Genomic DNA, 11,636 nt, shown 5'->3' with positions numbered 1-11,636 from the left:
CTTCAGCATGCCATGTTGTTCAAGTCACTTACTGCCCCACATTCAAGTATACCTATACCATGGGGGAGATTAATCATCACCCTTGCGCCTGAAATGTTTTATGTCATCCTCACTACTTTCCCTGCATGGCAAGGGCGGGAAGGAGGCATGACAAGTGAGTCAAACAAATTTATCCTTATTTTCTCTCGTTTTCTGTTGCAAATGAAGCCAGAAATCATGCACAGACTGCAGGAGGATGTGCCTAATTTATGAAGAGCCGTGCACCTCATCATAAATGTGGTGCATCCTCTGGCAGTGCAGGGGATATCAAGACCGGCGCAGAAAATGATTGTTTTGATAAATATCCCCCCCCCCCTACATTTCTCCTTTGCTTCCAATGAGTCTGCTCTTCTAGTTATTGGGCCAGATTTATCATTAGCTCAGGTCAGAATAATGGAGTGAAAAAGTCCCAAACGCTAAAACTGCGCACAAATTTGCGACTTTTTTCTGCTCTGCACTATGCTCGCCAGTTTTCTGAAAGTGGGCGTGTTTTTTTATGTAAATGAATCTCTAGACAGATTTACTATTGGGACTATTTAAAAAAGTCACTAAAAAGTCGCCAAAAAGTTGCAATTTCACTCCAGGGAGGACAATGCTTATCTTATGAGACTTTTTAATAGAACATGCAACTTTTTCATAAAAACGTGCGACTTTTTCATAAAAACATGCGACTTTTGTAAAGCTGCTTACTGACGGATAAACTGCTACCGTCAATCCACATTTATTACAGTCTTAAAGGGCCGATCATAAATCTGACTTGGCTAAAACTGACTTTAGCCATATGTGAAAGTGGAGTGAGCCGTCAGAGTCATGATAAATCTGGCCCATTGTGTTTAAAGGAGAACATATTTCAATCTACTAAAAAATGATATCGGATTCTTGATTGTTTGAGAAAGTATGGTTTAGCTCTGGGCCCATCTTTCTGCCCCAGTGCCACACAAAAAACAAAGCTGGTCAGGAACAAGTATCAAGTGGGTTTATTTTAACCATCCTATGGTGCCCACCTCTTACTCCTACCTATATCAGTAATTTTTTTGTATATTTGTTTTTGACCTTTATGTCGGACAACGTCATCCTACCAAGATATACTAGCACAACAGTGGTGAATATCTTATTTGCCTTCTGCTGGAAGACCAGGATCTCATTCATCACTAGGCTTTGCTCCAAGACAACAATGATAAAGGTTAAAAAGAAATCGAAAGTTAAAACAGGTCCAATACTGTATGACATAAAAGCCTTTGTTTACCAAGGATAGTTGGACACCGAGAGAGAACATTTACTTAACTGTTTATACATGAGGCTATTTTTCGCTATTGCTTTATTTTTTATCACTGTATTTCCGGAGTCATAACTTGATGTCATTGTATAATTGTTATATTTTTCTTAATGGCACCACAGCAGTGCTGTGTCACACATGCTATTTGACTGGAGGGGTCTGTTATAGATTTAGTGCAGCATCAAATTTTGGGCTGGTTACTTTAAATGATCAGATCACAGCACAGAAGATATTACAAAATGTTCATAAAAATGTTCAATATTCATCGGAGCATGCCTGTGTAGCAGACTTATTGGGGTGATCCACATATGAAAGCTGGAGACCTGAGCTCTGCAGCTCACACTGAGGTTGCCCCAATACGATGTTCAAGTCTGGAGAAGAAGACTCTGTGACTTTAAGAGTAATCATATCTAAGTAATGTTTACTAGCTTATCAGTCAACTTATTTTTTACGATGGCTTTTTGCCTAGGTCGACAATAAGGATATTAAACTCAAAAGGTTTTATTGAGTTCAAACTTTCCACAAAGGTCAACAAAACATGACATCATATGTGTCCATACAGCCTCAAGAGATAAGGAGGAGTTTTCCAGACTTTACAACCTCTGAACCACCATAGAGGTAGACCACGAGACTGCTGCAAGGGCCCTTTGAGAAGAAGTGGCCCAGGCTTGGTCAGTTGTCAGTTGCAACCGGTTTGTTACTGGGTGGCAAAAACATACAGTATACAGGACTACCGACCACAGAGGAGCATATGGTAAATTGTTAAAGCAGAAACTCCAACACATGTCCACAATGATTTTACCGCTGCAGGTCCCAAGAACAAAGTGGGCTAAGTTCACAGAGTCGAACCATGCACTTACAGCTGCAATCAAAAGTATGTGAAGTATGTGATCAGACGTGCACAACGGTCAGGAGTAATTCTTCACCATTCCTCTTTACAGAACTGTTTTAGTTCAGCAATATTCTTGGGATGTCTGGTGTGAATCGCTTTCTTGAGGTCATGCCACAGCATCTCAATCAGGTCGAGGTCAGGACTCTGACTGGGCCACTCCAGAAGGCATATTTTCTTCTGTTTAAGCCATTCTGTTGTTGATTTACTTCTATGCTTTGGGTCGTTGTCCTGTTGCAAGCTGTGGAGCTTAAGCTGGTGGACAGATGGCCTTAAGTTCTCCTGCAAAATGTCTTGATAAAATTGGTAATTCATTTTTCCTTCGATGATAGCAATCCGTCCAGGCCCTGACGCAGCAAAGCAGCCCCCAAACCATGATGCCCCCACCACCATACTTCACAGTTGGGATGAGGTTTTGATGTTGGTGTGCTGTGCCTCTTTTTCTCCACACATAGTGTTGTGTGTTTCTTCCAAACAACTCAATTTTGGTTTCATCTGTGCACAGAATATTTTGCCAGTACTGCTGTGGAACATCCAGGTGCTCTTGTGCAAACTGTAAACGTGCAGCAATGTTTTTTTTGGACAGCAGTGGCTTCCTCTGTGGTATCCTCCCATGAAATCCATTCTTGTTTAGTGTTTTACGTATCGTAGATTTGCTAACAGGGATGTTAGCATATGCCAGAGACTTTTGTAAGTCTTTAGCTGACACTCTAGGATTCTTCTTCACCTCATTGAGCAGTCTGCGCTGTGCTCTTGCAGTCATCTTTACAGGACGGCCTCTCCTAGGGAGAGTAGCAGCAGTGCTGAACTTTCTCCATTTATAGACAATTTTTCTTACCGTGGACTGATGAACAGCAAGGCTTTTGGAGATACTTTTATAACCCTTTCCAGCTTTATGCTAGTCAACAATTCTTAATCGTAGGTCTTCTGAGAGCTCTTTTGTGTGAGGCATCATTCACATCAGGCAATGCTTCTTGTGAAAAGCCAACCCAGAACTGGTGTGTGTTTTTTATAGGGCAGGGCAGCTGTAACCAACACCTCCAATCTCATCTCATTGATTGGGCTCCAGTTGGCTGACACCTCACTCCAATTAGCTCTTGGAGATGTCATTAGTCAAGGGGTTCCCATACTTTTTCCACCTGCACTGTAAATGTTTACATGGTGTGTTCAATAAAAAACATGGTAACATTTAATTATTTGTGTGTTATTAGTTTAGGCAGACGGTAGTTGTCTATTGTTGTGACTTAGATGAAGATCAGATCACATTTTATGACCAATTTGTGCAGAAATCCATATCATTCCAAAGGGTTCACATACTTTTTCTTGCAACTGTATATAGGTACAAATAGAGCATCAGATTTTCCAAATATCCTCCTCCCACAACAGCTCCTGTGAAAAAAAGACGCCCTAATAGTGAAGCACTGTGGATGCTTCTCACACGCCCTTATAACTGGTATACTCACAAGCGCAGGTAGGAGTCAAGCACATCAAACCCAGTATATTCATCTGAAATTCCTCCAAATATGTCTCTTCAATTTCTCTCCGAGCAAGAAAAAAGTGTTCAAGCGAGAGGTCTGAAATTTGCCCCTACTAAAGGATTGAATAAATTTGAGGCATTTCTAGATGTCTATAAATATATCTAAAAAAAAAATCTGGCAAAGTATTTTGCTAGTAATCAGACACCAGTACTGAAAAAACGCAATATAGTAATAAAACTACAAAAAGGCTTCAAAGAGGGGGTGATTAATAAAAAAGAATATCAATACCTGACTATAAAATCTCCAATAACACCTATAATTTATCACTTACCTAAAATTCACAAAAGCCTGACAGATCCTATAGTCTCCGGGATCAATTCCCTTACCAGCAGGTCAACAGAATATATTGATTTCTTTCTACAGCGATATGTGGTAAAATCACAGTCCTATTTAAAAAACACGGGAAGTGTCATTCAACTAGTGAAGGTCAGACTAGAGTACAACCTGCAAGGTGAAGGTCGTGTGCAAGCCAGTAAAGCACACCTTTTATCTCTTCTGGGCATAAGCTGCAAGCTTCAGAAGCCAGGAGGAGAAGTTCCCTGGATAGAGACAAAGATAGCAATAAAGATAAAGACCAAGTCAGACTACAGAAAGCTAAGTCGCAGCATACAGCAAAAAGCAGAAAGGAAAAACATAGCAGAGCTGAACGAGTACAGATGTAGCAGAGCTGATTGTGTTTGCCTGACAGAATTAATGCCAAAATCTGCTGATGACCAAGATAAAGTTGGAAGATTGTTCCCTGATGAAAGTTTATGCCAAGTAAGCCTCATGCACATGACAGTTGTCTTTTGCGTCCGCAGGATCCGTTTTTTTCCACATATACCTTGTAATAATTGCCTATCCTTGTCTGCAAATGTGAATAAAGTAGTACATGCACTATTTTTTTTTGCTGAAGGGAAACACGGACAACGGACGCGGAACACAAACAGATGAACTATCAGCATTTTTTTGCTGACCCAGTGAAATGAATGGGTCCCCATCCTATCCGCAAAAAAAACGGAACGGAGGCCGAGAAAAAAAACTGTCGTGTGCATGAGGCCTTAAGCTGTTAATTACTTTAATACAAGTCTGGACTCAATTCATTCTTCAAATCCCTCAACTATTCCTCCTATCATCACTGCTGCGGACAGCCATGCTTGGAGTTCCTGGATATCCAGGTAGGAGCACCATGACAAGTGCAAAGCCGCACCTAGAGGGACATCTTAGGCCACCCTCATACCACTCTGGCATTCCTACACCTGGGTTCCTCCATCACTTAGTCCCTCGTTCCTGAAATGCAACTGGCGTCATTAAAAATTACATTTATCACATCTTGAAAGGATTCTAGCTGTACGTCGTGTTTTGCATCTTCAACTTGCTTAACAGTAAAAGTAATTTTGACCAGACTTTTGCATGCCACTCTATGGAGCGGTTGGAATGAGAATTTGGCATGGGGGGTTTGGTCATCATTTAAGTTTTCACCTAGGTAGCAGAACAGCTAGAATCGTCCTAGGCAGGGGCGTAGCTATAGGGGAAGCAGGGGAAGCATCTGCTTTGGGGCCCAGACCCACAAGGGGCCCCCTCAGGAGGAAGACTAAAAAATTTCATTGTCGGGCCTCCTCAGCAGTATTATACAATGATATTAAATACAGTGGCACTGTAGGAAATGGACGGAACACTGCCAGACCTGGTCTGAGAGCTCAATCTTGACTAGTTATGGAAGTAGGGGGAGCAAAGAAGTTGCTGGGGTGGCCCATTCAATAATTTGCTGTGGGGCCAGTCAGTTGTAGTTACAGTTGTGGACAGACAGGCAACTGCTTCTGGGAATAGCAATTCCTGGATGGCTGTCATGATTAGGACCCCAAGACATTATTTTGCTTCAGGCCCCAGAAATGCCACACCCACCCCTGTACATATGCTGCTGTGGACTGTTCCAGGCTACCCCATCCAGAAATCTGAGGGATCTACGCCAGTAGAACAATTACTGACGGCCTGTGTAATGCCAACTGTGCAAGTGAAGGAATGTCACCCTCTTACCACTTTCACATATATATCCTAAGTGAGATCCACAAAGGATGTGTACATCATGAGGATCGTGCAAGTCGAAGCTGGACAACATCAACATTAACTGGATCCTTATTTGTTTAGATAGAAATATGATTGTATAATTACCTGCAATCAAATACATTGGCAGGAACCCATGCTTGACTATAGAGTTCCCTCGTAGTGGCCACTTCAAGGTAAGTGTAGCATTAAATGCTGGTTATTCTAGCTCAAAAGAGCTTGTCCCCCCCTTCACTATAATGTTAAAATGCCCTACTAGGGTATATGGACAGGGTCTGCCTTTATCAGTCACTCTGTTTAATTTAATGGGGCTGCTCTTCATTGTTTCTGCCTGCTTGGTCTCCTGATGTGGCCTACATACAGAGACTGAGTAGAGCCTCACTACATTGCACTTGCTCTTCTCTGAGTTCTATCTAAGCAGATAATAGACCAGTGACATAGAAGTGCTTTCCCATGTTATGCAGCTTTAGCCTGTTTACCTTGCCTCCTGCTTGTGATAGGTTTCTCCCAGTCAAGCGAAATTCAGTTCAAAATGCTAACAAAATACATACCAGGCCATCCACAACCTGTCCCCTCCGTACATCTCTAACCTACTTGCTCAAAATACATCCCCACACGCAATCTCCGATCCTCACAAGACCGCCTTCTCTCCTCTTATCGCCTCTTCCCACAATCATCTCCAAGATTTCTCCCGTGCATCCCCCATACTCTGGAACTCGCTACCCTAACATATCAGACTCTCACCTACAGTGGAATCCTTAAAAAGAAACCTGAAAACCCACCTCTTCAGACAAGCCTACAACCAGTGACCCTGCTGCTGCGATACCGCCATGACCAACTTTACCCTCTACTACTGTGTCCTTCTCCCATACCATGTAGATTGTAAGACCTCATGGGCAGGGCCCTCACTCCTTCTGTACCAGTTTGTAACTCGTCTTGTTCATGCTTAGTGCAATTGTCTGTATTATGTATGTATACCCCTTTTCATATGTAGAGCACCATGGAATGAATGGCGCTTTAATAATAAATAATAATAATAATGTAAAAATACAAGAAAAAGAACTGGATCACACATCCTCAATACTATGCTTTTATTTATCTGCTTCTCAGCATAATTAACATCACTTCTCAGCGTAATTTATCGTATACCTACCCCTATAGTGCATGCTGTGCATGAGGCATTAGTGTACAATTTGATCAAAAAGCATAGGCCCACTCACCGCGACAAGGTTAGAATAGGATCCCATTCACGGAGGCAACCTTGTCGCGGTGAGTGGGCCTATGCTTTTTGATAAAATTGTATACTAATGCCTCATGCACAGCATGCAGTATAGAGGTAGGTATACGATAAATTACGCTGAGAGGTGATGTTAATTATGCTGAGAAGCAGTTAGATAAAAGTATAGTGTTGAGGATGTGTGATCCAGTTCTCTTTCTTGTATTTTTACATGTATGATAATGTATTATGATTGTCCATATTGCTTCCTTTGCTGGCTTGATTTATTTTTCCATCACATTATACACTGCTTGTATCCAGCTTGCAACACTATAGGAAAAGGCGCCAGCCTCTCTGGTGGCTGGGGGCATGGGAGTGCGCATAGACCAGCACCTTTCCCTATAGCGTGCAAGCAGAGGAGGCAATATGGACAATCACAATACATTAGTATGTGCCTTGTATTTACTTTGTCTACTGGATAAAGGCCATTTGCTGAAGGGAGAGAACCCCTTTAAGCTGAATCAGATGGCTCTTGAGCAGGTGCAGTAGTGTTGCAGCCAGCCTATTCTGCTGTACTTCGTAGAAAGCTTTTTTTTTTCAAGTATAACACTCTGAGAATACTAAGGCATAATGCTCTTCAGTATGCCCATCATGAAGGCACCAGTGGGAGGAAGGAGGGAGCGATATATTTTTTTTTTTTCGGATTTCTTTTGTGCTCAAATTCTTGAGTACCGGTAGTTTTTTTTTTATCATCTCACAGCCTGGATTCTTTTTTTCATGCTGACAGACAACTGTGTGGTGGATGGGGAGCAGGATGTGGAGAGACATTTCTCTGTTGGAGAAGAGAAGCAACTTTAGGACAAAGCCTTTTCGGTTCCAATTCCATAGAGTCATCCATCGGATCGATGACTACTGGGTGCTGACCTTAGCGTGATGGGGGCAGGATGGATAGTACCGCGGCAAACTCTTGATGCTGCTCGCATATGTCCTGTCCAACTGTGTGGTGGATGGGGAGCAGGACATGGAGAGACATTTCTCTGTTGGAGAAGAGAAGGGACTTTAGGACAAAGCCATTTCGGTTCCAATTCCATAGAGTCATTCGTCGGATTGATGACTAGTGGGTGCTGACCTTAGCGTGATGGGGGCAGGATGGACAGTACTGCGGCAAACTCTTGATGCTGCTCGCATATGTCCTGTCCAACTGTGTGGTGGATGGGGAGAAGGACGTGGAGAGACATTTCTCTGTTGGAGAAGAGAAGGGACTTTAGGACAAAGCGTTTCGGTTCCGATTCCATAGAGTCATCCGTCGGATTGATGACTAGTGGGTGTTGACCTTAGCGTGATGGGGGCAGGATGGACAGTACAGCGGCAAACTCTTGATGCTGCTCGCATATGTCCTGTCCAACTGTGTGGTGGATGTGGAGCAGGATGTGGAGAGACGTTTCTCTGTTGGAGAAGAGAAGGGACTTTAGGACAAAGCGTTTCGGTTCCGATTCCATAAGAGTCATCTGTCAGATTGACGACTAGTGGGTGTTGACCTTAGCGTGATGGGGGCAGGATGGACAGTACTGCAGCAAACTCTTGATGCTGCTCGCATATGTCCTGTCCAACTGTGTGGTGGATGGGGAGCAGGACATGGAGAGACATTTCTCTGTTGGAGAAGAGAAGGGACTTTAGGACAAAGCCGTTTCGGTACCGATTCCATAGAGTCATCCGTTGGATTGATGACTAGTGGGTGCTGACCTTAGCGTGATGGGGGCAGGATGGACAGTACTGCGACAAACTCTTGATGCTGCTCGCATATGTCCTGTCCAACTGTGTGGTGTATGGGGAGCAGGACATGGAGAGACATTTCTCTGTTGGAGAAGAGAAGGGACTTTAGGACAAAGCCATTTCAGTTCCAATTCCATAGAGTCATCCGTCGGATTGATGACTACTGGGTGCTGACCTTAGCGTGATGGGGGCAGGATGGATAGTACTGCGGCAAACTCTTGATGCTGCTCGCATATGTCCTGTCCAACTGTGTGGTGGATGGGGAGCAGGACATGGAGAGACATTTCTCTGTTGGAGAAGAGAAGGGACTTTAGGACAAAGCCATTTCGGTTCCAATTCCATAGAGTCATTCGTCGGATTGATGACTAGTGGGTGTTGACCTTAGCGTGATGGGGGCAGGATGGACAGTACTGCGGCAAACTCTTGATGCTGCTCGCATATGTCCTGTCCAACTGTGTGGTGGATGTGGAGCAGGACATGGAGAGACATTTCTCTGTTGGAGAAGAGAAGGGACTTTAGGACAAAGCCGTTTCGGTTCCGATTCCATAGAGTCATCCATTGGATCGATGACTAGTGGGTGTTGACCTTAGCGTGATGGGGGCAGGATGGACAGTACTGCGGCAAACTCTTGATGCTGCTTGCATATGTCCTGTCCAACTGTGTGGTGGATGTGGAGCAAGATGTGGAGAGACATTTCTCTGTTGGAGAAGAGAAGGGACTTTAGGAAAAAGCCTTTTCGGTACCGATTCCATCAAGTCATCTGTCGGATTGGTGACTACTGGTTGCTGATCTAAAAGTGATAGGGGCAGGATGAACAGTACTACAACTCTTGATGCTACACGCATTAGGGCCAGTTCAGACAGAGTTGTTTGGCGCTGATTTTGGAGTGTTTCTACCTCAAAGTCAGTGCCAAAAACACCTCAAAGCAGCCGCCTGTTTATTTCAATGGGAAACAGCACGTTGAAAAAAAAGTTGCAAAATAATAGCAGCATGCCTAATCTTGGGGTGGCATCGGGAGATCCGTGTGGTTTTTGCACATTTTCTGTGCGTTTTTTTTTGTGCGGTTCTGCACAGTTTTGTAGTAAAATAAATACCCATTGGTTAAAAAGGAAAAAAGCACAAAAAACTGCATGAAAAATGTTCTCAAATAAAAACGCATGGATTCTGCGTTGTAGGCAAATTTTTTTAATCTGTCCTGTGAACGTACAAATCAAGAAACACACACATAGCCATGCAGAGCTCATGCTTGTCATGTGGGGCTGGGGGCAGATTGGGAATTGAAAGCGTCCCTAGAAAAAACAAGTGGCCCCGTGTTATAAGCAGGTCTAAATTGATGGAAGACAGGGCCAACAATAATAGGTGGTGTCCCCTGTAATACTAATTCCACCAGTAATAATAATACCCCTATAGTGCTCCCAGTATTACTAATCCCTCTATAATAGTACTGGTAGTAGTGCCAATAGCAGCAGAAATAGTAATAATAGTAGTAGTACAGTAGTAGCAGCCGCAGAGTAGTAGTAATATTAATAGTAATAGGGGTAGTATTTTTAATAGTAAAAGTTATATTTATAGTAGTAGTAGTAGTAGTACTAGTGTGTTTTTTTTTTTGTAGCGGTAGTAATATTAGTCATGGTAGTAGTTCTAGTACTAGAAGCAGTAGTAGTAATAGTAGTAGTAAAATATACAATAGTGAGGATTGTGATGGTAGTAGTAGTTACAAAAGTTAAAGTAGTAGCAGTACTGGTTGTAGTTACAGTAGTAGCAATAATAGTAGTAGTAGTAAAATATATAGTAATGGGGATAGTGGTAATAGTAGTAGCTGTACTGGTTGTAGTTATGTAGTTACAGTAATAGTAGTAGCATTAGTAATAGTAGTAGTAGTAATAGAGGTATTAGCATTAGTAGTAGCAATAGTGGTTGTCATAGTAGTAGGAGTAGTTATATTGGTAGTAAAAGTTGTAGTATTAGTAGCAGCAGTAGTAGTAGAAAAATAATATAGTAGTAAGGATAGCAGTTTTAGTAGTAGTAGTAGTAATAATAAAAATAGTAGTTCTGGTTGTAGTTACAGTAGTGGCAGTAATAGTTATACCAGCTGTAGTAGTTTTAGTAGTAGAAATAGAAGTTTGTCATAGAAGTGGAGGTAGTCTTATTTGTAGTTAAAGTAGTTGTAAATGTAGTAGTTGTAGTAGTAATACTAGTAGTAGTGCTAGAACTAGCAATAAAAGTATTAATATTGGTAGTAGTAGCAATAATAGTATTATTGATGGTATTAGAGGTAGTAACAGTAGAAGTAGCAATAATAGTAGCAGTGATGGTAGTAGTGGTAGTAGTAGTAATAAGTAATAGTAGCGGTAGAGGTAGTAGTAGTAGTAGTTGTAGTAATAGCAGCAATAATAATAGTAGTGATGATAGTAGTAGTAGTACTATTACTTTTAGAATTAGTGACTTTAAAAAATACCTTTATTAGTGATAGTGCGGGTATAGGTATGTGTATACCAACAAGTGTACTACAATTCAAAAGGATTATATATAAATTTCTTTTGATAGGGGAGTAGTGACCCCTAGACTGGACATTCACTGGTGACACAATACTGTCTATAGGCTTGACGGTTCGAGAAAGACGCCAAAGAAGGACAGAGTCTGAGAGAGGGCAGGGCAGACACACGCTTACCCTATCAGCCCTACTATCTGCTCAGCCCAGGGTCACCCCCTGATGGTGGGGGTTCCCTGTCCCCGAACCTAAGACTATTAAATCCCTAAATCGACCCTAACCAGGGAAGAATATTAGATACAAAGAAACGGTTAAAAAAGACGATATACCGAAAGTGGAAGGTGGTCCAGATATATGGGATCGCCACCAGC

Source organism: Bufo gargarizans, unplaced genomic scaffold, assembly GCF_014858855.1.
Source record: "Bufo gargarizans isolate SCDJY-AF-19 unplaced genomic scaffold, ASM1485885v1 original_scaffold_1973_pilon, whole genome shotgun sequence".
Lineage (NCBI taxonomy): Eukaryota > Metazoa > Chordata > Amphibia > Anura > Bufonidae > Bufo > Bufo gargarizans.
Note: the sequence above shows the minus strand (reverse complement) of the source record.